Here is a 26,686-nt window from a genome sequence, read left to right as displayed (position 1 = left end):
CAGGACACAATCCAAAATTTACCTATTCACTTCGTCCTTTGACAGAGGTAATTGGAGTTTTCCTCAAATTTGTGAGTGATGCTTCATATTGATTGATCACGCATCTAGAGATTATGATGGGTAAATCACACACACACACACACACACACACACACACACCTCTTCCCCTGTCATTGCAAGATTATTGGAAACAATATTTATAGAAATTATTTTGAACAATTTTACAATGCCAGAGGAAGGAATTAGATTACTTCCTTTCTCTAATTTCTGTGATTTAATTTAACAAAATTAAAAACAGAAGCAAGATTACATTCAGTAACAGATCAGGTGAGATGAAGAAGGAAATAATTCTGAATTAGTTTCCACCTTGGAAAAGAGAACATTTTGAGGGGAAAACAAATATTCAAGTGAAGTGATGTACCACAGAGCCACCCTATCAAAATAATGAACTGTACACTGTGGCTGTATAGACAGAAAGCCTGCTGCTTGCCCTCCATTAGGAGAGTTGCACTGAATACTGTTACAGAATGACAACAAAATAGCTGGAAGAAGGCAGAGAAAAACTGGAAGTAAAAGGGGTAATAAGTAAATATCTAGTATCTTAAGTGTTATTTGTCACTCTTATTGTGTTAGCACATTAGCTGATTTTGAGATAAATAGCAAGGTTCAAAACAAATTGAAGATTATAATCTTGCCCAAAGCACTTCAACTTGATCTAACATTTTAGCTATTTCATATTAAACACCAGTGGATCATTAAGAATATATTTATTGAGTGTCAGTAATTATGTAATATGAGCCATACCCACCAGAAGCTGTCCATAGCTTTCTAGACAGAACAAGCCCCAAAAGGTTGCTAATCCTGGCATGTGACAGGCTGACCATTAAACAGGTCAGCTCACTGAGGAAACCCATGAAACAAAAACAAAAAAAATCTCCAGCAGCAGTAAGAGATAGTCCTGCAAGGTCTCAACCCTGCACAGTATTTAAATATGTGTTGAACTTTAAGCACATGAGTAATCCCATTGGTGAGAAAATCTACTGAGACTATTCATATGCTTACCGCTCAGCATGTGCTCAAGTACTTTTTGGAATCAGGGTCAGAGTGCTCAGTACCTTTCAGGATTAACTCTTCAATATCGACAACCAGCAGTGGACAGCTCATGCAAATGATTTTTTCCACTCGCCATAGTCAACAACTCCCTATCTTCATTTCAAAGCCTTGACATGCAGCCATGCAGAAAGTAAAAGTCCAGATTAACTCTCTTGCACAACCACAAGTGGGGGAAGGTGGAGCAGCCAATCTTTTGATCCATTGTAATGTTCTGTTTTGATTGTTAGATGATAAATAAAGAAGCTTCCAAATGCCCTCGTCTCCAGCCCTATAAATCTCATGACCACGATTGGCAGGTTTACTTCTCTTCCCTGGCTGACAAAATCTATTCCTGAAGTCCTCCAAGGCATAGTAGCCAATATTTAAAAATAGAATTTCAAGGATCGTTCTTCAAATACTGTGGTGTCCCCTGGAGAGTTCAGGCTACATTCTGATGAATTTTAGGTTGTGTTTTTATATTAGAGCATCAGAGGCTGTTCTGAACAGCTATCCTCTTCTACCAGGACAAAAAGACAAAAATTCCATTAGACCAAATACTCTCTGTGTCACTCTGCAGCATCTTCATCTGCATTTCAACACACTGTAATACAGCATGATTCCAAGTTTTCCCAACCACCTTTAAAAAAAAACCAAAAAACCCCCCAAAAAAACTATTGGCATTGGTAGAAATGTCCAAGGGGGCTGGACATTAGATATGCCCTTTCCCAGCTCATGCACAACTTATTTTGCTTTTGTCCTTGAAAAGCTTCTGGATATGTGGCATGCAATTTCAAACTTTGTCCATTTAGAAGTAATTTCTGCAACTTGTGCTGACACACAGCACTGAAAATCTACTCCTTGCTTTAATCATAAGAACCACCTTTATTTGAATTATTGCTAATACAGTTGAATGTTACTCAGTCATTACAATTTATTTTCATATGAAGACTCTGACAAATAAAAAAAAAATCTATTTCTCATATATTTGATCATATAATGTCCCTTTCGAGGCTTCAGCGTTAAGGAACCTCTGGTATGTGAGCTTCATAGGTTTTAGAGAGGATGTACTTTAGTGCCCTACAGTTCCTTCTCCACCGCAGCTTTTCTGGCATTCACTCACAAACAGACTGATGCCTGAATTGGACTTGTGGGAAATATGTTTTTGACCATACAGAATGACTTAAGACAAGTAAAATGAGAATTGTAAAAGTACAAAATTAATTTCTGACATCAGGCAAGGAGCACTGATGTTAAAATTATGTATCTTTTCCGAATGATTTTTTCTGGGCCTAGGGCCTTATTCATTATAAAAAACTTGTATACAAAATACCTATCTTGTTCTCACATGTTTTAGGCTTTTTAAGCATGAGACAGGGGTGTGGATTTTATCAGATTTGAGCATTTTAAAAAAAACAACAGTTAGCAAGACATTATCAGGTTAGTCAAGTGTGAATTTACAAATAGAAATCAAATGTCAAGGGGGAAAAAACCCACACCTTTAATCACATGACCAATGTCAAACTCATATTTAATGTAATGGCTGTTTTTTGCCTCATTTCAACTGCTCAAAATTGTGACACAGAAATGAGCTAATAAATATGCAGAACCAACAACAGAATGAAACAATTATCAATAGACCAGTGGTTTTCAACCTTTTTTCATTTGTGGACCGCTAAGAACTCCCAAATGGAAGTGTGGCCCCCTTTGGAAATCTTAGCCATAGTCTGTGGACCCCCATAGGTCCAAGGACCACAGGTTCAAAACCACTGCACTAACCAGTTGAAAACTGGATGATCAAGTAGCTTTCACAACAAAAATCACTACAGTCAGAAACACAGGTTGAATCTTTTTTTTTTTTCCCAGTGAAATGTATACATACGCCATGCAAAGTTATTCAGATCTACTCAAGAATTCCAATCAAGCCACAGCAATAGGATGATCTTACTAACTGTGGGACTTATCCTTAGACATATGGAGCACCTGTAACTTCTTCCATAGCAACTGCAGTAGCTCAGTGCCTTTCAGGATGAAGCTCCATTTTTGTACTAGTTATAGACTGTTCCCCATATTTTCATCTCTTCCATGTATTTACAAGCATTGGCAGCTCTGTTATTTAAACAGATGCAACACATTGGGTTCAAGCCAGCCAACAATATTCATACAAGGCTGAAGACAGTGGCTTTGTAGCAGGCCAAGGAAAGATTTGCATGCTGTGGAAGCCCAAAAAAATCCCACCACAAAAGCACAGTCACACAGCTTCCTGGGAGGCTGAGCACTTGTGCAAATGAATTCCATCTTACACACCACGGTTGTCCCAGTTCTTGAGACTGTAGAGCCTTGGCACCACTGCTGTACAGCTATGCAGTCATTAAACCAAGTCCAAGATAGTATAATATTCCTGTTTGGTTGTGGGTGGCAGAATGGATGAATTCAGTGTCTTGTCCTTTGAACTTATTTTTCAGGGGGAAGAGTGAGTGAAGTAGAAGACCCCTTGTGGGTCATCAGCAAAACACCATTGGTGTACTCATCCCCCATAATGGATTGGTCTCATCCATTACCATCATTCTGACACCACCTTTCCACTTTTTCTTCCTTCTTCCTCTGACTCCCTCTCCGCTCTGTCCCTCCAATCTTCCCTTTTCTATCATCCTAGTGCACGCTACCTTCCCCACCCCAGAAACTGAGTTCCTTCTACCAAGTGAATAATCTTCTGCCTGTCAACCCTCTAAAGCTCCTATTTCAGTTCAGTACAGCTCCCAACCAGATCGACCCTGCCCTGCTGACAAGACCTGCAGGCTCTTCCCCTGCCTTTCATAAGTTAAGGACGCAGAACACAACAACTTCATCTTTCATAGTGTCTTTCATACAAATTTCAAAGTTGTTTGCATACCCACACATTTGCGTGAAAAAGTCTGATGGGATTATTGATTTAAAATATTTTAGAATTTGAAGACTCAACATCTTACTATCAATTAGTTTCTAAAAATGATGGATAAAACACCAAACTGTTAAGACATTCACCCTAATTCTACATTATATCTACAGTGTGCGCGCATGTATACACGCACACACGCACACAATACAATGTTTATACACACATAAAAATAGAGGGACATATGTCAAAAATGGCTGAACAGATTTGATCAATTTGATCAAAAAAGCTCACCTTCTGTATGAGACCAAAACATGGATACTTTCAGCCCCAAAGAACTTGTTATGAAGTTATGTAGAACTCAGAAGGAATTTGAAACTCAACCTCAAGAATAGCAGGTACTAAGTGGGCCTCCTTTAACTTACAGTATACTATTTTGTTTTACTGGTTAGAGTGAAACTACACACAGTATCAAGCTAATAAAATATTTAAATATTTTAAGCTACACAAATAATCATATGGAAAATTGTCATATGTATGTCTCAAAGCCCTAACAGTGCTAGTCACTGAACATATACTTCAAATAAATGCATTCCCCTCTTCTCTATCTTTGTCTTTTCATGTCCTTTCCTCTCCTTTTCCTTTCTCTTTGTTTTTTCATTCCTTTTTGTCTCCCACACATTTCCAAGAAGGACCAATTCAGCACAGTGTGATGCCGGCAGAGACCAGCGGCAGCTGCTGTTCCAGCTACAACAGTGAGAGATTTAAAAAAAAAAAAATAAATCAAGGGACCGCTTTAATGTATGATATATATAATAACTCTACTGTGGATTTGGACTTTAGCTACACTCAGTAGGGGTGCTTCATTTACCTACATGTGAGAATACCTCTTGGGTGTGAGGAGGTCACAATCTCAGGGAGATAAATTCTGTATCTCTTGTTTAGCCTGGTCAGCTGAAAACAGTCTAGCAGATGCCACACTGATTTGCATTCACTTATTAATACTAGAGATACAATATGTTGAGGACAGGAAATGTCATGGTGGGAGCTACAGTAAGGCAGCATGAGGGGAAGCAAGTGTTCATCCTCTTTATCTTATCATTCCACACTTTGATATATTGAAATTGAAAGAAAGTCTTTAGTCAGGTAGAGGAAACCACATAAAATTAGGCTGTTTTTTGTCCCTAACTGTGTAATTTGTTGTCCCCATCGTGTGTGTGTTTTGTCTGAAAACTTACCAGGAGTGGGTCAACAACCGTTTATCCCTCTCTCCCCCGAATGTTACATTCCCATCAATGATCATTACTCACTTTGTCCTCTGGAGGAAGATTTCCTTGTACTTAGGATTTCAGTCATGTTGTGCAATGAAGACCACAGAACCTCATATTCAGCCTAACTATGGCCAGCCTTCAAAAATTGGGTACTATGGCCAATCCTCATAAATTATTCTTTTGGGTATCACTGCAGTTTGCCTTCTCTCTCCTACCTAGTTCTCTCTTCCATGGAGAGACTGGATAAGCTCAGAGGATACAGATCCTTTTGCTTCTAGGTAGTGGGTGTGAATTTGGCCCAATTATTCAGTCTCATTACTACAGGACAGTTGACCTATATGAAATAGTGTTTTCAATCCACTTGATCATGGACATCCCACCCATAAAATCCCACCATAGTAAAGAGCACTAATTAGCACATTCGTCACAGTTTCAATATAAAGGTCAAGAATTGAATCAGCATTGTTAATTATCAGGGATCAAAGTAGATTGAAACAAGAGAAAGAGCTTTCACTGTCCAAGGAGGAAGGGGAGCTATGGAAGATTACTGCTTACCCAACCTTTGCAATGAGAAGGAAACTCTGCTCTCCCCATCCACCACCCCCTTTTCTCCTTATGTTGACTCCTTTTTACCACATACCTGAACACCTAGCATCATTCCTTGTCAAATGGGGAAGGAGTATTATTTCCCATTTTACAGATAGCAAAATTGAGGCACAGGGAGATTAAGTGACTTGTGCTAGGTCACCCAAGAAATCTGTTGGAGAGCTGAAACTAGAACCCCATTTACATGCCTGAACCCCTTGTTATTATTATGATCTCTCTCACTTAAGTCTGGTCTGTACAGGCATATTGATAGGACAGTGCAGAGAAACAGACAAAATGCCTCTGCTATGCCAATGCTGCATCTTCACCCAACCTCACACAAGGTGATGAGGAATAGTAAGGGCTAAAGGAAGCCACTTGCCACTCACTCTCTTTCCAGAAACAGCCTCAATGCACCAAGAAAGCCAGCAGGAATGATAATGGGTAAACTCACTTCTTCTGCTCCAGTAGCAGTAATTCTACAAGATAGGCATGGAATCTGTGGCCTGCTTCCCCCAATGATGCTATAAGCCACAGGATAGAAAAGCCAATGGGAGTCTGCTCTCCAAGCCCAGAAAAGCAAGACTTGATGGAGGCCAGTGATAGTTCATTTCTTTCTTTTTGAAGCTGAGGAAATCCCTGTAATTGATCACTCACCTGATGCTTCCCAATTGGCTTTGCTTCCTTCCAGTGCATACAGAGCTTTTAGTACTGTGTATTAATTTACAAAACCCAGCAAAAACAAAACAGAACCTTGTTTTGTATTAAGTTGGATCAGACTCACGATCTCACATAATCAATAAGAAAACTTTAACTCTATTTTCTATTACAACACACAGAGACAGAGACACAGAGAACTTGGACAAAGTTCTGCTACTTTTCTCCGACTATATTTTTGGAGGGACTACTTTTCAGATAAGATGTAAAAACACCAGCCTAGCAAAGCTGCCACTTTCAGTCAGGGACATGAAAGAGATTTGCTGGAGGAAGTCTTCAATTTTGTTTCTCTTCCTGAGCCACACCTGTCTTTTAACCAGTTCTCATCAACCTCCCAATTCTGCTAGCTGTAGAAGAATGCTGCCCACCTTGCAGCAACCACTCTACTCCATTCCCTCACTCACTGCAAACATCAGCACCACAAGCTCTGTCCAACGTACTTGGCCAGAACAAGGGCAACAAGGCACTACCATAATTATGAAGTGAATGAGTGACTCCATAATTAAAGCTGCATCTGGGCTTGGAGAGCAGACTCCCATTGGCTTCTCTATCCTGTGGCTTGTAGCATCATTGGGGGGGAAGCAGGCCACAGATTCCATGCCTTTTCTGTTTTGATGGTATGAATAAAGATGCAACAGGGTCTCCCCCTTACACCCCTCTCCCCACATCTCTCTCTCTCTCCTTGATGCTTATTTTTAGTGGGGAAGGTGGTGGCGGAGGGAGATTCATTTGGCGTTTTCCTTTCTGCCTCTCTCTTTTTCCCACCCTCCAGTAAGGAAAAAAAATTAAGAGTAGGAGCTTGATGATATACATTTCAGGGTGGACACGTTACCCAAAATATGTTTTAACGATCCTGTTGAATGAACATATGTCTGTCCACACCAAACCAAAAAAACAAACAAACAAATTGTAGTTAATTAAGTTTGCAACTGGGACTTAAAATGCCATATTAGAACTGAATGCACATATCAAAACGAGTAAAATCTACATTTACAGATAAAATGGTGATTGTATTTCAAATATCAAACGGTGCCTGGGAACATGAAAGTCTTTTTAGAAGTTTGCCTATTGAAATTTTGGGCAAGTCAGGAGGATATTTTAGACAATATTAAATTTAAGAAAGTACTTAAGTAAATCAAAGTTGAACACAGAAGTCTCAATCCTAGGCACTCCCTCTAATACAAACAATAAAAATACCCTGAACTATACATCACTGCATATAAATGACAACTGTGCTTGTGCACACCCCATATACTTGAGCTGAGACCTACTACGTGAAATTCACCCTTATTGTGAGAGCCAGCATAAAGCCCTTAACAGATAGTCTATATATGACAATCTGCAGGCAGGGAGCCTGCATTGCAAACATACGATGTGGTTGAGGAAGGGAGTATGCACAGCCATAGTCTCCAGGATTATTCAGCAGCCCAGAAACCCCATGTAGTGGATGAGGACCTGCAGCATCCTCTACCCCAGCTGATCCACTAGAAGAGCAGCTATGGAGGAAGAGCCCAAGGGATGGTTAGAACAAGATAAATTCCATTCTTCCAGTTATTTAAGAGTAGGTAGTGAATTTCATCCAAAGAGCAAAGATAGCATCATTCATGATGACCCTGATCCACGGAAATCAATGTAAGTTTTCCCATTGACTTCAGTGGGAGCAGGTCCTTTTGAAGTCAGAGGGGAGTCAGCTGATGTAAAATGGCATAATTCCACTGAAGTCAACAGAGCCATGCTAGTTTACACCAGCTGCAGATCTGTCTCTCTATCTCTAAACATTTTTTCCAGAATAGCTCAAGAACTAAAAGACTGAATAAATATAATCCTTTTAACTGTTCATCTTAATAATAAAATAAAATAAATCCCTTACACCACATATGTAATACCTTTCTTTGAGAAGACTCCCAAAATGCTTTATAGATTATATAGCTCTAGTGATAACTTCACCAACAGCCAGACTGCAGCACTGGTGGGGTAAAATACAATCAATGTTCTGCACCAATGACACAACACAACTGTATTCAGAAGAGGAAGTGAGGATTAACTCAGCCAGCTGATGAAACTGCAGGAGGAAATTTAGATGAGTAACTACATCCTATCTAAATTGGAATTTAGCCATGACACTAACATTAACACCCCTATTCGCGCAAAATAATGCCATGGTTCTTTGCTAACCACAAGTGCTCAGTTTAATAGCTCATCCACAATAATACAGATGTCAAATGCATATACAATATGCTGTAAAACCCTGGTCATGTGGTCCTTTGTATTCAAGGGTCATATTCCTAAACGAATCACAGTCTAAAAGTGGAAAAGAAATGGCCAAGTAAGACTTCTAATAAGATTAACAGAAGAGAACACTTTCATAAGATATAAAAATAAGTTTAAATATAAAGTTTCTAACGGCTTCTAATTAATAATTTTGAAATGTTATGGTTACTAAGAGGAAATAACAAATAATAGCAATCCCTAGCATAGATGGCTAGGGGTGGTCAGGTCGATGGAGGTGCATTCTGAGCTGAAATTATTCTTAGGCCTTGTCTACATTGGGAAATAGATTGGCATCGCTATTATAGAAAAAACTAGTCCAGAACAGCTATTCTAGAATAGTTCCTTGTGCGGACACTCTGGAATAAAAGTCATTTTTATTCTGGTATAATTACTCTGCTTTGAGAGCAGAGTAATTTTCAGAATAAAGTCACCACATGGGCAGCTATTCCGAATAGCTACTATAGAATAGTTTATCCTCATAATAGCTATGCTGGTCAATTTCTCTATGTAGACAGGACCTTAGAAGTAATTTCCTTATTCTCTTAGTATCATTTAAAGATTAGACAAAATTTTTAAATGTATATTGTATCATTTAAAATACTCTGTTCCGATGCAAACAGTGAATTTATTCTAAAATGCAGCACGTAATATATCATGCTGTCTTCAAGTAATCTAAGAAGATATCTCCATTTCCCCCTCCTCAAATAAAAGACTCTACAAGCAAATGGTAAAATTTGAGTGATATACAAAAGGGGTCTTAAAGAAACAGAAAAAAAAAATCTGGATATAAACAAGCCATCATTCTGGTAAGAGGAAATACAAACAACCAGAATAAAAATAGTTGATGCACAAAAGCCATAATGAAGGGGTTGCTCAAAAAATAACTTCTACTTTGAATGGTTTGGGTGAAATACAAATTATCCACAGAAAAGTGTGGACTGGCATAAATGTTTGTACAAAATTATAAGTATATTTCTAGAAGTATGCAAGTGGCAACCGCCTGCATGCTGCACAAGGTCCCAACAACGCTCTGCTTAAGTGCTACTGCACAGAGTCCAAACCACTGCATTTTAATTACTATGCAGCCTCAGATATATTGCCTTTGATATGGAAATGTTCTTGTTCTCTCATCTTCACATACGGTCTCATGCACAGAAATCTTTATCTGATTCATAAAAAATAAACTAGAATCCAATCTCAACACCTGACCTCAGTGCTTAGAAGTTTTTTACTAAGCATGGTGTCACTATAAAAAGAATGGCTAATATTGGTGTAAAGTTAGATATTTTGAGCAATGATATGAAGGATTTGTAGTTAAGAATCAAATCAATACTGCAACTCTGCAGTTTTAGGGTTTCATACAGCCTTGTGTCAGTCTACTATAGACTGGAGAAATAATGGGAATGCACACCTCTATATTTTGTTGAAGAAGTGAATAGCAAACATTTAACTGGGGTCCTGTCTACCAATATATAGAAGAGATGAACCAATTGTGATAATGTATCTTCTCAGCCATGACTCTGAGCAGGTTCTTAAACCTAGCAACCCTCAAAATCAAAAAACCTTCCCACTGTTTGGGGTTTTCTTTAAAATGTGTAGGTAACAAAAAAATGATTCATTAATATTTTTAAACGTTTCCTAACTGCGCTACAAGGTCCACATTTTAAGAGTTAAAATGCTTTCCCATACCACTGAGAGCAGGTAGAATAAATGTGCTATATTTCTCACTGAAGGGTAGATAATTTAGTCTTACTCCACACAAAGGTTCTTATGAAAACTTTAAGTTTAAATATCTAATTTATTCAAAACATAAAAAATCTTTTTATCAGCAAACTTATTTTAGGAATCCCCCGCATAAGAAGTATTTAAAACAAATGCCAGTATGTTTCCATATCTTAAAATAATATGCAGACTACAAAAGGGTTAGCAATGTAATACATGGCTGTCTTTGACAAATTCTACCAGTCCTTCAGAAAACATTTGCTATTCAGCTTTGTCTAAATAATTCTGCTAACTCTATAGAAACTACATTCTGTTTTTATAAAGAATATGATCTTTGTAACCTCACCATAGTAGATAATGACCCATCTGTAAATCATTTTGTTGCAGGTTATCTGCTTTTTATCATTTCTAGTACCTGTCTGTGCCTGATATGATACTCTTAAACACATTAACTTGATGGAATGTTTCGCTTGACTTCAAAAACATCAACTGATATATATGTATTCTGTGTTATAAATGAATGACTGTGATTAACCAACTTCAACAATGTACCCCATTTTATATTACCCAATCAAATTTGCAAACCTCAAGAGAAAAATGGGGAGAAAAATATTTCTACAGTCTAATCATTTCCACATAACATTTTCAAACTTGGCGGGAGGGAAGGCCGGGGTAATGTTTGGGGTTTTTTATTTTATTTAGAAAGACTAAACAAAAAACATAAAACTAATATGAGGTTTTACGAATATACAAGGGGAGGGAGGGAAGAAACCTGTGTGTACTGATTCTTGTTCCTTTAAGAGAAAATACATTTTCAAGTTCCTGTTGTACTAATTGAAAGAGAATTATTTAAAACTTCACTGAATACTTGAATATACGATGGGTATGTGTAGCAGTTTCATCAATGCCAAATAACACAAGACTTTCTAAAAAATAGTAAACTAAAAACTGGCAGGAAATTTCTCACCATGATGTCACAAATATTTGTTGTTGCTATAGAATAGTGTTTTAAAAGAATAAATTATTGGTATCATGAACATGCTTTGAAAACATGCCATTATCCAGGTTTAACACTGTAAAAATGAGTTGTTTTCTAGTCAAGACATCTGTATAATCACTGTCTCCTGCATATGGTTACATATACACACAAACATACACATACAGACACACTGATATCAGATAGAGGCTTATTAACCACCGGTTTTTACAGCCTTGTATTTTACAGTGTGATGTCATGAGCCATAATGATACATCAACAAATAGTTACAGATTTTTCTTATATAAGAAACCTAATATGTTATATGTAGTAAAAGGAATTTAATGTGTTATATTGCAGCAACATTCCCCCAAACGTACCCATAGAGGATAGTCTACCTGGAAAAAAAATATAGAAAAATTATGTAAGCTCAAACAAATAAAAAAACAGTGAGAAAGACAAAATGATGTCAATTTACTAACGGATTAAAAACTTTACATTAGTGTCTGTGTCTTTCATTGCTACTTCAGTAACAAGATACACCCAAACTACTGTACATGCTATAAGGTTGTATTTTATCTTGGGGATCTGGCATAATTTACAAGCTACTCAAAGCTCTGTTTTCATTATTTATATTGTCACCAGAAACCCTAAAAAATACAACCTTGTATTATTACAGATGGACATAGTTTATATATACACACACAAAAATAAACCATTTTAAAATTTACATAACATTTAAAGTGTAAGTTGTTAAAGGTATCATTTTCCAAATACGCCCAGTGATCTTTTGAGTCATACAACTGAGACAGAAATATACGACTCCACAGTACATACTATAGTGAAAGCTATATTGCTACTTCTATCCATATTATTTTGTTTTATTAAAAAAATTAAAATAAAAATAAATGTCAGTAGCCTTTTGCATTTGATCCACATAGTTTTAGGGGAGAATCAAACTCATTGTAAAAGATTAATGGATATGCTTCCTGAAAAAGTGATATATTCTAGTGTGATTAAGGTATTTAATAGATACAAGGTCATTCTTGAAGAAACTTTCTAATGCCCACTGAGAAGAAAATATTTGGTTTTGCTATCATCGTGGTCTTCATCACTCTGAAGGGTATTACAAGGTCCTTAAGAGGCGCAGTCATTTCAACTCATAACATGAGTGAGGTTCTGGAAAACACCTCACGTTTTAGGGTTTTTTTTGTTTTGTTTTGTTTTGTTTTTCATTAAACGGAAAAAGTTTGGCCTGAACGGACCAACAACTATTGGCCACATATTAAAAGACCACTACAACCCCCCCCCCCCTCCACACACAGGCTAACAAAGGGAGAGTGGACCAACATTATTGACAAAAACCAAACTGACATGCAAAGGCAACTAACTTTTGGCACTGGCTAATAGTTTGTACGAGTCAGATATTAGTGGTCTGGCCTGGGAAACTGGTGTTCTCTGCTCTCTACTTTTCTCCTCTCCCCTTGCTTCCATGAAGGTGTATGCATTTTTAAAAATTATTCTTTGGTGTAATAAGAAAGCAGAGTTACAGAAACACAACACAACACACTCGCACATATAGCGATATCTCTATCTATCTCACTGCCTCTGCATAACACTGGCTTGCACCCTGCAAGCCAACAGAACAGAAACCAGCCAAGCTCTCAAGTAGTCTCCAGCGAAGTCCCACAAACAGTACTGAAATTCTCAGTGCAGCTGCAAGGATGAGAAGTAGTCATGCATCTGAGCGGAGAAAGGGGGAGGGAATGTGGTGCGGCAAAGGGCCCCTCGCGTTCATCCCTGACTAGGAATTAAACCTTTCGGCGAGGTGGTTGGGGAAATCAGAGTGCGCGAACCAAGAACTGTGACAGGCAGAAGAGGAGCCAGGCACTGCGAATCCAGGCACAAACGCACCGGGCACTCCAGCAGCAAGTGCCCGGTGCGGCGCTGGGCTTGGTCTTCACGGGCTAACGTGTGTCCCCCTTCGCTGGCCCTGCTCCTTTCCCTGCTGGGGGGTGTTGCTGGCGGAGCAGCTGCTGCTGCTGCCGCTGCCCCGGCCGCCTATCGCTCTGGCGCACGGCCCTTTTGCGGGGAAATTTTGGGCTGTTGAGGAAACCACCAAGTCCCTTGGGTTGAAGCAGCGCATGAGATTCAAAGGGGCTCCGGCTGCACCCGGAGCTGCAATCTGGGGGGCGCTGACCCTGTCTGTTCCCGTCCCCCATCGGCGGGGTAGCTCCCCAACGTGATTGCGGGGCGGGGAGGAGAGGGGGGGAGCCATGAACTTCTCCAAACCAACCAGTGCCTTGCCTCCTGCAGAACCTGCAGGCTTCAGCTGGCCGAGGACTCGCTGGTTGCAGCCTCAGCGCCTGAAGTCAGCAGGTCGTTGCTTATGTGGGGGATCCAACCCTCCTTTCGCTCTCCGCCTCCGAGTGCCAAATGCCAGCCTCACCCTGCAAAGGAGAACGATGCTTCCTCCCCGCATCTTTGCGGGCCTCTCTGCCTTGCCAGGGGGACTGAGTGCAATCGAGCTAAGGCAGGCAACTGCCTGACACATGCCAAGAGAAGTTGCTTCTTCTGCATGGGAGGGCCTTAAAATTTGAGAAGGTACCTGCCAAGCTGTGCCCAAGCACCTCTGGTCAGACGTGAACTCAGCAATTATTCTCTCACTCTTTAACCCCAGGGCACGTTGCACTTCCAGGTTCTTATTTTAATAAGCATTCTGCCTCTGCAAAATCAACCGATGTATAGGGAAATTACCTTCTGAACTGATTAACACCCCCATTCGGAGTGATTTGCAAAGGTTTGGGGGGGTTGTTTTTTGTTTGCATCACCCAACCCCTCCCCCACTCCCAAGTGTACTTTTTTTTTTTTTTTTTAAATGTGCACACTCTGGCCAAACTACATTTGATGTATTGATTCCAAGTACAGTGCACGGTTTGGTTTCCGTATATTCTTTGGCTTTTAATAGCTAGCTGAGGAAAAGAGAAAGCGTTATTGTTTTCTTTCTTTCCTTCTCTCATTGCCTATTCTAAATTTGACTCCGAAGTTTAAGCAGTTGAATTGGCTAATTCTGAATACAGGCTATTGAGAGACCAGACACAGCAGTATATCCCTGTATAGCAATGGATACAATGTGCTGAATTGGCAGTCTAATTATAAATGTGGCATTTGGACCTCCTTTCAGACCCAGTGCCACCTTACCTTATGAGGGAACTTCAACTACAGCAACTGTTCAAAACAAAATGCCATTACAGGATCAACTTCACCCAACACTGGGACAAGCCAGGAGATTGTTTTACAAGCAGCCTTTCTCACTTAACACAAGAATGTATTATAAGAAACAAAGTTATGGATAGTACAGAGTTTAAAGAAAATGTTAAGTAGTTCCTGCCAGGTGTTGTGCTACTTCAAACTGCAGCATAATCTAAGTGACCCAATTATTTTCTTTTCAATGTACTCACTATAAACACATTCTTTTTATTTTTACTAGAATGAAATGCTAGGTATGGTCACTATTTATAATGTGCACACAGTGTGTATATAATTGTGAATACTGAGCACAAGAAATCTCATGGGAGGCAGGACCTGCAATAAAGTCATGGAAAATAGCTCATGATATGCAGTGAGCTTGTGGAAAAGTAAAAAAGGCAGCGTCTTTTCTATTCAGTATTTGTATATAATGGCAGACTATATTCACACATCTCATCCATTTCATTATTTACTTTCTAGTATAATGGCTTAATTAAGTGAATGGGCAAGTCTAAAACAAGTCAAGTCAAGTTAAAGTCTCAAAACAGGCTTCAGAATTACTCCATTACACGAACATGAAAAGGGAAATTCGTTTATTTCTGTTGAAACCCTGCGTTGAGGAAGACTGTGTTCCTCTCTCATCCTTGTGATCAGTTTTAAAGATGGAAATGTTTAAAATGTCAAAATAAATGTAAAATAAAAATTTAAAAGTTGCCGATCATCTGCTGAATGGTATTTACATGAACACGGGCATTATACTTTATCTGCATACAACAGGAGAAAACTTGCTTCGTTATCTCTGAAAGTTTCACTGTCTGTGTTTTTTGGGAAACACCCCTAGGACAGAGCTAATCTCTCCTCCCCAGACTCCGAAGACGCTGACTTTCTCCTGTAAAATACCCCTGACACTCAGACACAACACGAATTGTCTTTTCACATTGCCACTTTCACTCCTTCTCGTCCTTAAAAAAACCTGTGAAACGGTCCTGTAGGAAGCAAAGGCAGCAATCAAATCGATATGATCAGTGCCTCTGATTCACCTCAAGGCCCTGCTCTCCTAAAGCACGCAGCCCTAGCTGCGAAGCGGGTTAACTGTTCAATGCTGTTAAACAGAAGAAAGAAACTGAGCTGGTGAGATCTCGTCAGAAGAGTAATTCACTGACAGCTAAATTATTAATGTACATGTGTATTTATATGTATCTGATCATATAACGCGTGTGATCACACACAACAGACAGTCACACACACTGATGCACACATACATGCATATACACAAGAATAATCACCAGCGTGTCCAGTACCTCCTACTTTAAAGACTAGAACTAAAGAAGTAGAAGAATTATTAGTTCTTACTGATCTTTCTTTTCAGAATCATGAATGGAACAATTGCCAAAAAAAAAAAAAATGCAAGAAAAACACCCAGGAGATAATTATTTACAGATACAGAGTGTTTGTGTGCATATTACATACATTTTGATCCAACTCAGAGTTTTCATAAACTTAAGATCATTATTGAAGATAAAACACCAAACCTGATTACATAAAGAAGTTTCCTCTCCATAATCAAAAACACAAACAGCTCCGAAAGAGTGAAAACTAGAAAAAGCACGAGCTCTCCACAAACACACCTTGCCTTACTCAGATTCTACAACATTGTCTATAAACTGCTACATGCAGTTGCATTGCGATTAATTAAAAAAAAAAGGGAAATACTTCCTGAAAACTTACGTTGCATTTAGCTTAGGCACTATTCTTTTTTCAGCTCGCAAAGGAAGTCGTTTTGTCCAGGTTAGGTATTGTCTACTTATGGATCAGCCCCTGGCTAAGGATTTATTTTAATTTATGGCTTATGCATTCTTTTAAGGTCGATTTGCATGACCTCCGGCGAGAGCTAAGGCAGCAAGAAATCCCAAATTGAACGTTGGGTAAGCCCACAAAGCAGCACAGCTTTCCCTTTCTCATGGTGTAAACAGAGCTCTCTGATGATGGTCTTTTTCCCCCCCTCCTTGTGCATCACAAATTAGGGTGGGATATCAATTTTAAAGTTTTCAGTATAACTTTATCCAAGCCTTCTGCCTGGAGAGATAAGACGCCACCGCAAGAACTGCAAATCCTCAGGATAGTGCCCCTCTGTGGCCAAACACGATATTACCATCTACCGGTCCAATATCTTTGCACAATACGCTCTACGAATTGCCATTTGTGGCAAACTTCAATGCAAATTACCCACCTCAAACTTAACGGAGTATTTAAAAGCGCTATAAGAACTCCTCGCATCCTCTTCCATTCTGTTTCTTGGGGTCTATCCACGAGGACAAACCCATGGGAACGCTACGGAGTAATGACAGCAGCTTTCTGCTCTCCAAGATTTATTTAGGGTTTCTTAGTCTCTCTTGTGCTACTGTACGTAAGAAACTATCTCCCCAGCACCATGTGTTCTGCCGTGGGTGATCTTAAAATACAACGCTGATCTGTCACTACATTTTAAAATAGATTCAACTCGGGGAGGATGAGAAAGTGTTGTGATTTCGAGGTAGTGGAGTCCTTAAGGTGTCTGAAAACCTCAAGATTTCACAGCCTCGGAAACCCCACACACGGACGAGACTGACTATTTGCCCTAAAAGAAAACAACCTCGTGGTATAGAAGTAAACAACCGTGCTGGGGGATTAATTCAGAAACGTTAAAAGCGAAACAACAAATCTACCTCCGGACGCTTCTGCTGTAGTCAATTGCAGCTAACAACCCATTCAAGACAGCGCATGGGAAACCAGATTCTCTCCTGCAAAGCGACATAATCCAGCGAAACCCCATTAAAACACCACCAGCAGCACCAAGCAATGCTGCACTACACACCATAGTAAACAACAGGTATACAACACAATAGGGCTAATCTTTTTTTTCCTGGTTACCTCCTCGGAATCCGGTGTAGCACAAAGCTCGGGGAGAGTCGCCCCCACCCCTTTTTTTTTTTACGCGCTTCAGTAATTTTCATTAAAAAAAAAAGGAGGCAAGGGGGTGTAGGACGGAGAGAAAGAAATGGGGAGTAATTCAGCAAATAAAATAAAAAAATAAATGCACTAAAGTCTGCGGGGGTTTCGCCGGGCCATGGCTGTGCAGGATCCGGATCGTTAGAAGTTTGCTGATGGGTTGCCTGGAGATTTGCTTACAATCAGGTTCATTTTTCCCCCCTCCTGAAACAAGTGAAGGCGATGGTTACTGCTGTCAATCTTGGCAATCAATGTGAGCGGCCATGTCGTAAGTATTCAAAGCATTTCCCGTCGTGCAACATCAGTGAGTGAGTGGCCAGGGCATTGATCTGAGGAAGGCAAAAGGAGGCAGGGCTCCCCCTCCCAGACAGCCGAGGCAAGATGAGACAACACAGGGAGAGAGAGAGAGAGAGAGAGAGGGAGAGAAACGCAACAACTGAAGAGAAAGTGAGCACAAAACAGAAAGTGAAATCACCCCAGGCTGCCAGCCGCATCCCCGAGAAGCTATCACCACTCACAGTGCGATTAGACAAATGAAACCCTACACCTTTCTAGCCTAATGACCACTGATTGCTCTGAGTGGTGAGGAAAGGTAAAAGTTACCGGGAGAATGGGGGAACCGGAAAGGGAGGAGGGGTGTGTGTGGAGTGTCCTGGGAGAATTAAGGAAGAGGAGAATAAACCAAGAGAGAAAAGAATCGTGTTACACGCCGACACCGCCTGGCTCAAGTGCTTTTAAGGATGTGTTTAGGAGGGCACACGCAAAAATCAGAGAGGACCGGTATTCAAGAATACAAGGAGAAAAATCTGGAGGGTGAGGGATGGCACTGGTCAGGAGCAAGGGGCATAAAATACAAGTAAAAGCAGCAAAAAAAGAGCCAAGCAAAAACGCTTATTGCCTGCTGACAAATGGGGTTCTTAGGACCCCTCTCCTAAAGCTAAGTCTGGGTAAAACCAGATGAAATGTACTGTAAAGTATAAGTTACACTAGAGATGGGAATCCAGATACAGGCTAAACAAACCCACGGGGGGGCGGGGAGGGAGGACAGAGAAAGAGTGCAAGTATATCTGATGTATTCCACTGAAAGATAAAGAAGATGCACATAATTAAAACAAAAGGAGAGGTGTGATCTGGGAAGAAATATCTGGTACAGAACAGCTTCAGGTTGAAGTTCTGGTTCTGTTTGTGTTTGTGATGACGAGAGCTTTATCTGCGGCAAAAAAACGTACAGCTACAAAGATGCAACAGACAGGAACTGAACAGTGATTTAGGAACTACCGCTTCTTGTAAGTGTCAATGAAAAGGCAAATCTGGGGGAATAAAGGTACAACTAGAAAGAGATAAGGAGTAAATCAACCTGTGGCTTGGAGCGTTGCAACAATCAGAAAGAAGGTCTCAGTAATTTACTTCTAAAAAGGCAAACGTGAAAGAGGCTTTACAAAGTGTCGGGGGCTCGAGGATCAGGTGGGCAAACAAAATCGTAAAACCAGCGTCTCTCCCTTTTGATATTAGCCACACCTAAGCTAAGCTGTTCTAAGTCTGGGAGTGCGGAAAGCCCACAAACTCGGAAAGAGGCAGAGAGAGAGAAAAAAGTTGTTGATCCTTCTTTATATTTTTGGCAACCCTTTCCCCATTTTCCAGGAGGCGCCTGGAACAGTTAGTAACAGAGAAACTTTTTAATTTTAAAATGGCTTCATACGTTCTGGAGGCCAGGGAGACGAGAATTCGCATTCTTTCTCTAACACACGAGCCCAAATTTGCGGGGTAGGTTCGAAACAGAAGTACACCAGATCTACTGCAAAAAACCTTGCTCCCCAGGAATATGCAAAAAATTAGCATTAGCCGGATGACACAGGATTGATTAGACCTGGTTCTATTTTATGTTCTTTACCAGTTTTACAACTGAGAACTCTATTACGAGTTATAAATATTGCATCCTCTTCCTTGCTATGCGAAGTATTTTATGGTATTGCCCTTCTAGTCGAGTCCTGGAGACATTAGTTTAAAGTCAGAATCTGTAGGAATAACAAACATTTGTTTGTTTATTTATTTATTTCAGACACTTCCACAAAATAAAGGGAATCAGCATATTGAACATATTTTGTAAGCAGGTCGCCTTCAAACAGAACTTTTAATTTATCCAGACACTCTAAATAATGCTTTATCCTCAAATTAGCTGACTGACTACACTGTCTCATTTTCATGTATTCTTTTCATTTAAATAAAAGTGCTAAAATCTAGGGTCAGGCAGGGGGACTACAGTTTATAAAGTGTGTGATTGACTATACATTCACCTGGTTTCAGCAAATTCAAACCATTCACCTGCCTTTAGTTGCCTTGTGCACGGATTTAGCAACAGGAAATACCCCTCCTTTCTAGGTACCGCATAGATTTTTTTTTTTTTTTTTTTTTTTTTTAAGTATAAGAATGCCCGGAATTTGACAGTAATGCCTTTATTGCAAGAAATTGAAATATCTCACAAGTGATTAAGACACCTTGACTTTTTGCATGATTTGTACATATTGGCACAAGAAATTGAGATCTGTGAGAAAAATAGATCTAGTCTAAGTACAAAGAAAAGATTCTGATGCGTATCTATTGTCCCATCAATTTGTTGCAGAAAGTTTTTTTTTTTTTTTAACATTAACAGTTGTATCGTCTCTTTCGAACAACTGAAACTATCAAGTGCTAGGTACTAATGAACGTCAAACAATTAAAAAACCAGACGAATTTAGGAAGTTTTCAAAGCCCAGGAAGCTCTTAATCTGAAGAGCATCTCTGCACCACCGAAAATATCGTGCGAAGAAAGTCGGGGCAGAAATGCACGGCACAAATGGGTTACGTTCAAATAAATAACTTGGGCAATAAAGCTTGTTGCTGCCTTTAAGTTAAGCTACAGGTGTAAATATACACAGAGGTAAAAGATGGACCGCATAAAAAAAGGCGTCTCTGTGTGCACTGTATGTAAATACATTTTGGGTGCTCTGCGAATAACAATTGTGTATTTATCTCTCTGTTTGCATACTGAATAAGTCATCATATGCTGTTTAGATAACCACATGCACTGGAAGAGAGAGAACATCCTTTATTTTTAGTGTTAACAAATGTTTACAGCTCATTTTAAATTACTCTGGTTGCCTCTCCCTACTAAGAGCGAAGGATAGCGAGCGCAGCGCAGCCAGATGTTGAAGAGGGATGCTGGACATCTCGTGCTTTGGTTCCTTTCTCGCTTGCAGAGTGAAGGAATTAGAGGCTCTCAGCTACGTTGGAGCACTTACCTGTTCACAGCTGTCACTGCATTTTGTGCTGTGCCGCCACTCTGATGCACGCATGGAAAACAATGTCCAACATGCAAAACAACCTGCATCTGTGTATTGTTGTGCCACCTCCTAGAGAAGAGGAGCAAGCCTAGGACTACTACAGAGTTCTTGGTAGAGTCTAAACTTTTTATACAAATGGCAAGAAATTCTGTACTCGAAGTCATTCACCAAACACTAAAAGCCCTCTTATTAATGCCGGACAATTAGCAGGCATGCTTGTAAATTCACTGATGACACACTCCGACAATGACTTTTTATAGATTTGTTTGTTTGTTTTTTAAAAAAAAGGATTCAAAGTGTTCAGAGAAACTTTTACAAAATGAATAACGAAGTGTGAGAAAGAGGTAAAGGAGTTAAAAACTTATCCGATAGGGAGAAAAGTTTTGTTAGACTGATACCAAAATTACTACACGTTTCACTATAGGCAAACCCATCAGATGATTTGAGTTCCCCAATAACAGCACCCTTGGATCATTATGATATTCTTTTCAAAAAAAGGAGAGAGGGGGGACGATTACATTTTAGCAGGGACCCAAGTGAAAACAAAACTCTGAATTCCTTAAGGCGTCATTTGCTAACACACTGTATTGTCCTTTTGGCGGAAGTAGATCAAAGGGAACATTTTAATTTCATTTGAAACTGTGCATCCTCCTGACAGAGAAACAAAAAAAAGCAGCAGTAACAACACCCTCCCCACCCCCACCCCAAAACCGGCAAACCACATAAACTTTTACCAAGAAAATAAAAGCAAGTTTGACATGAAACCCTTTCCTGTCTCGGAAAGTTCATTTTAAAGGTCTCCTCTGTGCATCTAAAGTGCAAACACTAGGCTAAGGTAGTGAGTGGCTGGAATTTGCATGCTGATAAGAGAAGGCTGTTGTACTTACAGTGACAGAGGGCAGGCTGCGGAAGAAAAGCTGTTTGTGTTAGCCTGAGAGTCACCCAGGGCTGCAGTGAGAGGAGAGGAGAGGAGTGGGAGTGCCAAGCTGGATACACCTTCACCGCATCTCATCACATCTGCCAGCCTCTCTCTCCCTCTCTCTTTCATTTCCACATTCCCTTTGTTCCTGAAAAAAAAAAAATCTACACGTCACATCAGAGTCCCCAGATGCAGTCTACACCAAAGAAAAAAATGAATAATTCAATCAAACTGTGCATAGTCTCTAAGGCAATAAATCTATTGCACTTAAAGAAACGAAGGGTAATTACCGCTATGGAATTAGAATAAGGCCAAAGAGCGGAGGGATCCCAGGGTCTGTAAACTCCACGGTCAAATAAAGTTTCATTTACTTAATCCTTTGACATTTCCAATGTGAGCTAAGGGGGAGGATCTGAACTTATTCGGCTGGCATTGCAAATGCTTGGAATGAGTGTCCCAAAAGCAGAGAGAGTGATCAGTGAAAATACAATGCAACGGAGTAAAATGTTTCAGTGGATCATCTCCAGGGGACACCTCCACCGCCCCGTGAACAGCAGATCATACTTCCATTTTCACCGGCTGCTGCTGCCCTCCACAAATGCAAAATGGATCATTTGCAGCGAATGGCAGCCTTACCTGCTCCTAGATCTCAAATAAAGGCTTACAAAAAGTCATTGTAATCGGCAATTTGCTCCACGCTCTGGCTAGGAGAAGCTGCAAGGGATTTTGCACCAGCAGCGATTGAATAAAAACGCTGTAACTGACTTCTGGATTTGTCTTGGGCTGAGTTTAGGGCATGTCTGACGGGAGGTCGGAGGGGGAGGGGGAGACGCTCGAGAGCTGATCCAAGTTAGTCAGAAGAAGGCAGTGCTGGTAAGAAAGCCCTGCGACAGACCGACCTAGGATGGGATGGAGGAGGATAGCTACATATGTTCCCGTATTCCTCCTCTAATGTTGCCCTTTCGTCTCGGAGGTAAGATGACTATATATTGTGTTTATTCTCTCCGTGCAATTCAGATCCAGACACACGTTGCTGTGTACGCAGGGCAGCGATTTAGAAATGTTTCTCCCTCCCATCATTACTACTAAAATCGAGTTTAGACTCGTGATCTTTTGTACATTCTTTGTAAACTGCTGCTGTTTTAAAACGAGGCGAGGTTAGACTGAGAAACTGACACCGTACCTAGTTCTGAACTTTCAGGAGTGCCCAGAGCCGCCTGCTGAATTAAAATCCTTTCCATTTACATGGAGGACTTGCTGCTTTTATACTTTATGCCGTTTTAATAGCCAGGTTTGATTTATCCAAAACATTAATGGAACTGTTATTCCAATAAAGGTAAACTACACACACACTTGCCAGTCTCTCTGCTTGCTTGGGCTTTGTTTATGTGCTTAAAACGCCACCCTGAGGTCAGCGCAAATAAGGCAGCCAAAGCAAAAACCTGCCAAGGAGCTTTTGGATTAGCACTTTGCAAAGCAAAGCAAAGCAAATAGTGTCAGTAACATCGGGAAAATCATCGAAGGATCTCGTTTTGGTAACCCCAAATGGCCCCAAATAGTGAATGTGCCGGAGAATAAAGGGCAGGATCTTCCCTCACTTTCACCCACAGTCATGGACCCGGGAAATATAGAGAGAAATGTAGATAATTTGAGGAGGTGAAGTGGGGACAGAAGTATTGAAGTCATGGATGCTTTTCACTTCCCAACCATCTGCTCCCAGATCCCCCTTCTGCACCTTTTGTTCTGTGAACCACATCAGCATCACTTGGTTTCCATCGCAGAAACCAGTGCCTGATAAGGAGAACACCTCTTTACACCCCTTCACAAAGTAACCTGGGGTTTATAAAGCGCCACTCTCTCAGGGAGTTTCCCTTCACATCCTCAGAGCACGTGCCTCAATGCATCCCTGACTAACTTCCTCAACAGATCCCCAGACTCCAGGCAAACTCAGGGAAAGTGCACTGCCCAGGTTTCCCTGGAATGTTTTGCCTTTCAGTTTGTCTCGAGTTGGAGGCTGGGCTGAGTTTGGTTTACAGTTTTTACTGAATGGTTTCAATGAAAAGGGAATTATGGAAACAGTTGCTATGATCTATAAACAGCCCCTAGGCTGGTTTAGGTCAAGGGCAATAATTAGCACACTGAGTTTGTTTGTCTATTTTCAATTAGCCGAACATAAGAAAGTTATCACACTAAAACAATGTCAGGGAACAGATCTTGTTCTAGGAAGCTATGGAAATACGTTATGGCATCTTGTAAACTGTCAACCCTGCTTCCACTAAGTTTACATTGAAATGAAGAAAGAAATACACATTGACTTTTAGCAGCTGAGACCTTTTGGAGCTGGTGGTCTCCTCTTATAGGATGGAGGTCCTCTCTAAACCACAGGAAATCATTCATCATATCGAGTCACTCTCAACTATAAGAGTAGTAACTTCCCTTGCACATTTACAGTCATCAGAACAAACTTAATTGCAGTCTGGACTGGTGAAGTAGTGTCTCCTGCAGATGAATCCTGAAAAGGGTGGTAAGAAACTCAGCTAATTGAAAGAAGAAGTCAAACTGCATTCAATTAGAGCAACTAGAATCAACACTACCAATGAATTCCTGATACATAGCAGGTACAGAAACAAAGGGACTAATTAATATGATTGCTGAAGAAGCAAAAAACTAATCTAAAAAGAAGCTGTATACTGCCACTTTGAGTAGTTCAGCTACTCACTATTAGATTTGTCTGAGCCCTTCTTGGTAAAAACTAATTTGTTACTTTCATTTGTATACCCCTCTGAAACTACAGGTAAAATACCTTAACACATACAAAAATGTACTTTGAAATAAACTATTTAACATTTATATTCCAGTAGAGCTTAAAGGCCAGGTATTAGGGACTCACAGCCATCATTGCAACCATATTTTGTCATATGCTCCTGCACCATACACCTGCGTGGCCTGTTCAACTATAAGATATTCCCACTTCAAAGATAGTTCTGTGGTACTTACTTTGACTTTCTTCATTTATTAAATAAAAATAATTATTTTAACAAAAAAAGGCCAGAAGAAATACTACCTCATTTCCACATACAAACAAACACTGAAGGGGTTAGGAGGCAAGACACAACGAAAGCACCCTTTCGTAGGCAGTGAGTAACCTATTGTTCCCATATTTAATATTATAACCCAGTAAGCTAAGTATAGATCACTGGTATAAGTATCAACGTTACTGAATATTTTCCCCCAAAACCCCAATTACGAAAAAGATGGTGCTAAACAGGGCTATTCTGATCCACTATGAAGATTCCATGTGTTTATCAGTCCACAGAATGCCTTATTTATTACTGGCAATGTCTTAATCTAATGTTGAACATTAGGATGCAATATGAAGCATGTACTAGGGTACTTATATACCATCTACAAGATTCACCTATGCTTTACCCCGTTGGTATATGTTTGTTTCATGCATCAAAAGAGAACAAAATGTGTTTTCAAGAGACTGATATAACTACAACAGAATAAACAAGTGGCTATATAAAGAAAGAAAGAAGCTCAAATGAGAGAAAAAATACACACAGCTATCTCTGAACTGAGGGCATGCCCAGATCACAAATACTGGCACTGCCACTAAGCCACATAGGTACGCAAGCCACATGATAGGAAGGAAAGCATTTGGCAGGTATAGGACAATGATTCTGTATCCCACAGCATTCATAACAACACTTTGCACTTACACATTACATTGATTTCAAGCTGCTCTTGTGCATTTGCTATAGTATGGGCCTGATCCTGTTAAGCCCATGTCATTGTCAATTATTTCAGTGGGAGTTTATCCTGAGTTAAGGACTGAAGGTTCAGGCTCTGTGTACTTAGGAAAGGTATTTTTTTATTAGCAGGGTTAGAAACATTGAAGTAGTTGAACAGATATACAAAAAGATCATAAAGTGGGGCACAAAACAAGACATTAGGAAGTTTTACTGAGCAGAAGAGTTTTGCACAAGATATATAAATAAATATAGCAAGGCTGTTTCCTTTTCTTCTTCATGTCTAAGAACATTTTTTTTAATTTTTTCACCACAGTCTGTTACTAGAACTTGCTGAGACAAATAAAACTGAGTCAAAAGCAAGTCACATAACAATCTATTGATATGCGGTTAAATTTAATAAATGGTTTTCTAAACCAGAAACATCAGGTAGAAACTGCTGAAAGTATAGGACCGTTTTAGACTGAAATGTGACTCAATTTCAATTTATTTTAACATTCAATTATTCATAACTTTTCTTATTGTCGAATTTAGGGCCTGATCCTGCAGTGCTTACTCAATGCAACCTCATACTGACTGCATCAGGACTTTGCTGAGAGTAAGCACTGCAGGATTTGGCCCATATAATGTTTTATTTTTTATCTGTGTCAATGATTGACAAGTCTCATGCACAAATAATATACATTAGAAACATAAAACACACTTTGTTTATTACCAGTGCAAATTAGAATACAAAACATAATTGTGTTATGACTACAAAACTTCTGTTTAAAATTTTTACAACCTAGAGCTATAAATTAACTTGAAACAAGGCATCTTAAATTGGTCCTACACATCTTACTCAGGCAAAACACCCAATGACTTCAATGTGAATGTTGCTGGAATAACGGAGTGCATAGTCAAGCACTCTCTACTCAAATGACATCCAAAAAGGTTCCACATTAATATAACC

The 26,686-nt window shown here is 39.8% G+C and overlaps 1 protein-coding gene across 15 annotated transcripts in view; it reads right to left on the bottom strand.

Annotated features, from left to right (window-relative positions):
- Window positions 1–26,686, bottom strand: part of SOX6 (SRY-box transcription factor 6) — a 480,108-nt gene that overhangs the window by 423,769 nt on the left and 29,653 nt on the right. For 10 of the 15 annotated variants that reach the window (XM_067540703.1, XM_067540712.1, XM_067540710.1 and 7 more), the window contains exon 1: window positions 16,484–16,828. The exons of 1 other annotated variant lie outside the window; for it this stretch is intronic. The gene's annotated coding sequence lies outside the window, so the exon portion shown is untranslated. 4 more of the 15 variants (XM_067540706.1, XM_067540716.1, XM_067540705.1 and 1 more) reach the window with 3 other exon arrangements.

The sequence above is a fragment of the Emydura macquarii genome, unplaced genomic scaffold (assembly GCF_026122565.2).
Source record: "Emydura macquarii macquarii isolate MOO-44397 ecotype Brisbane River unplaced genomic scaffold, CSIRO-AGI_Emac_v2 contig_587, whole genome shotgun sequence".
Lineage (NCBI taxonomy): Eukaryota > Metazoa > Chordata > Testudines > Chelidae > Emydura > Emydura macquarii.
This window is presented reverse-complemented; position numbering and strand designations above follow the sequence as displayed.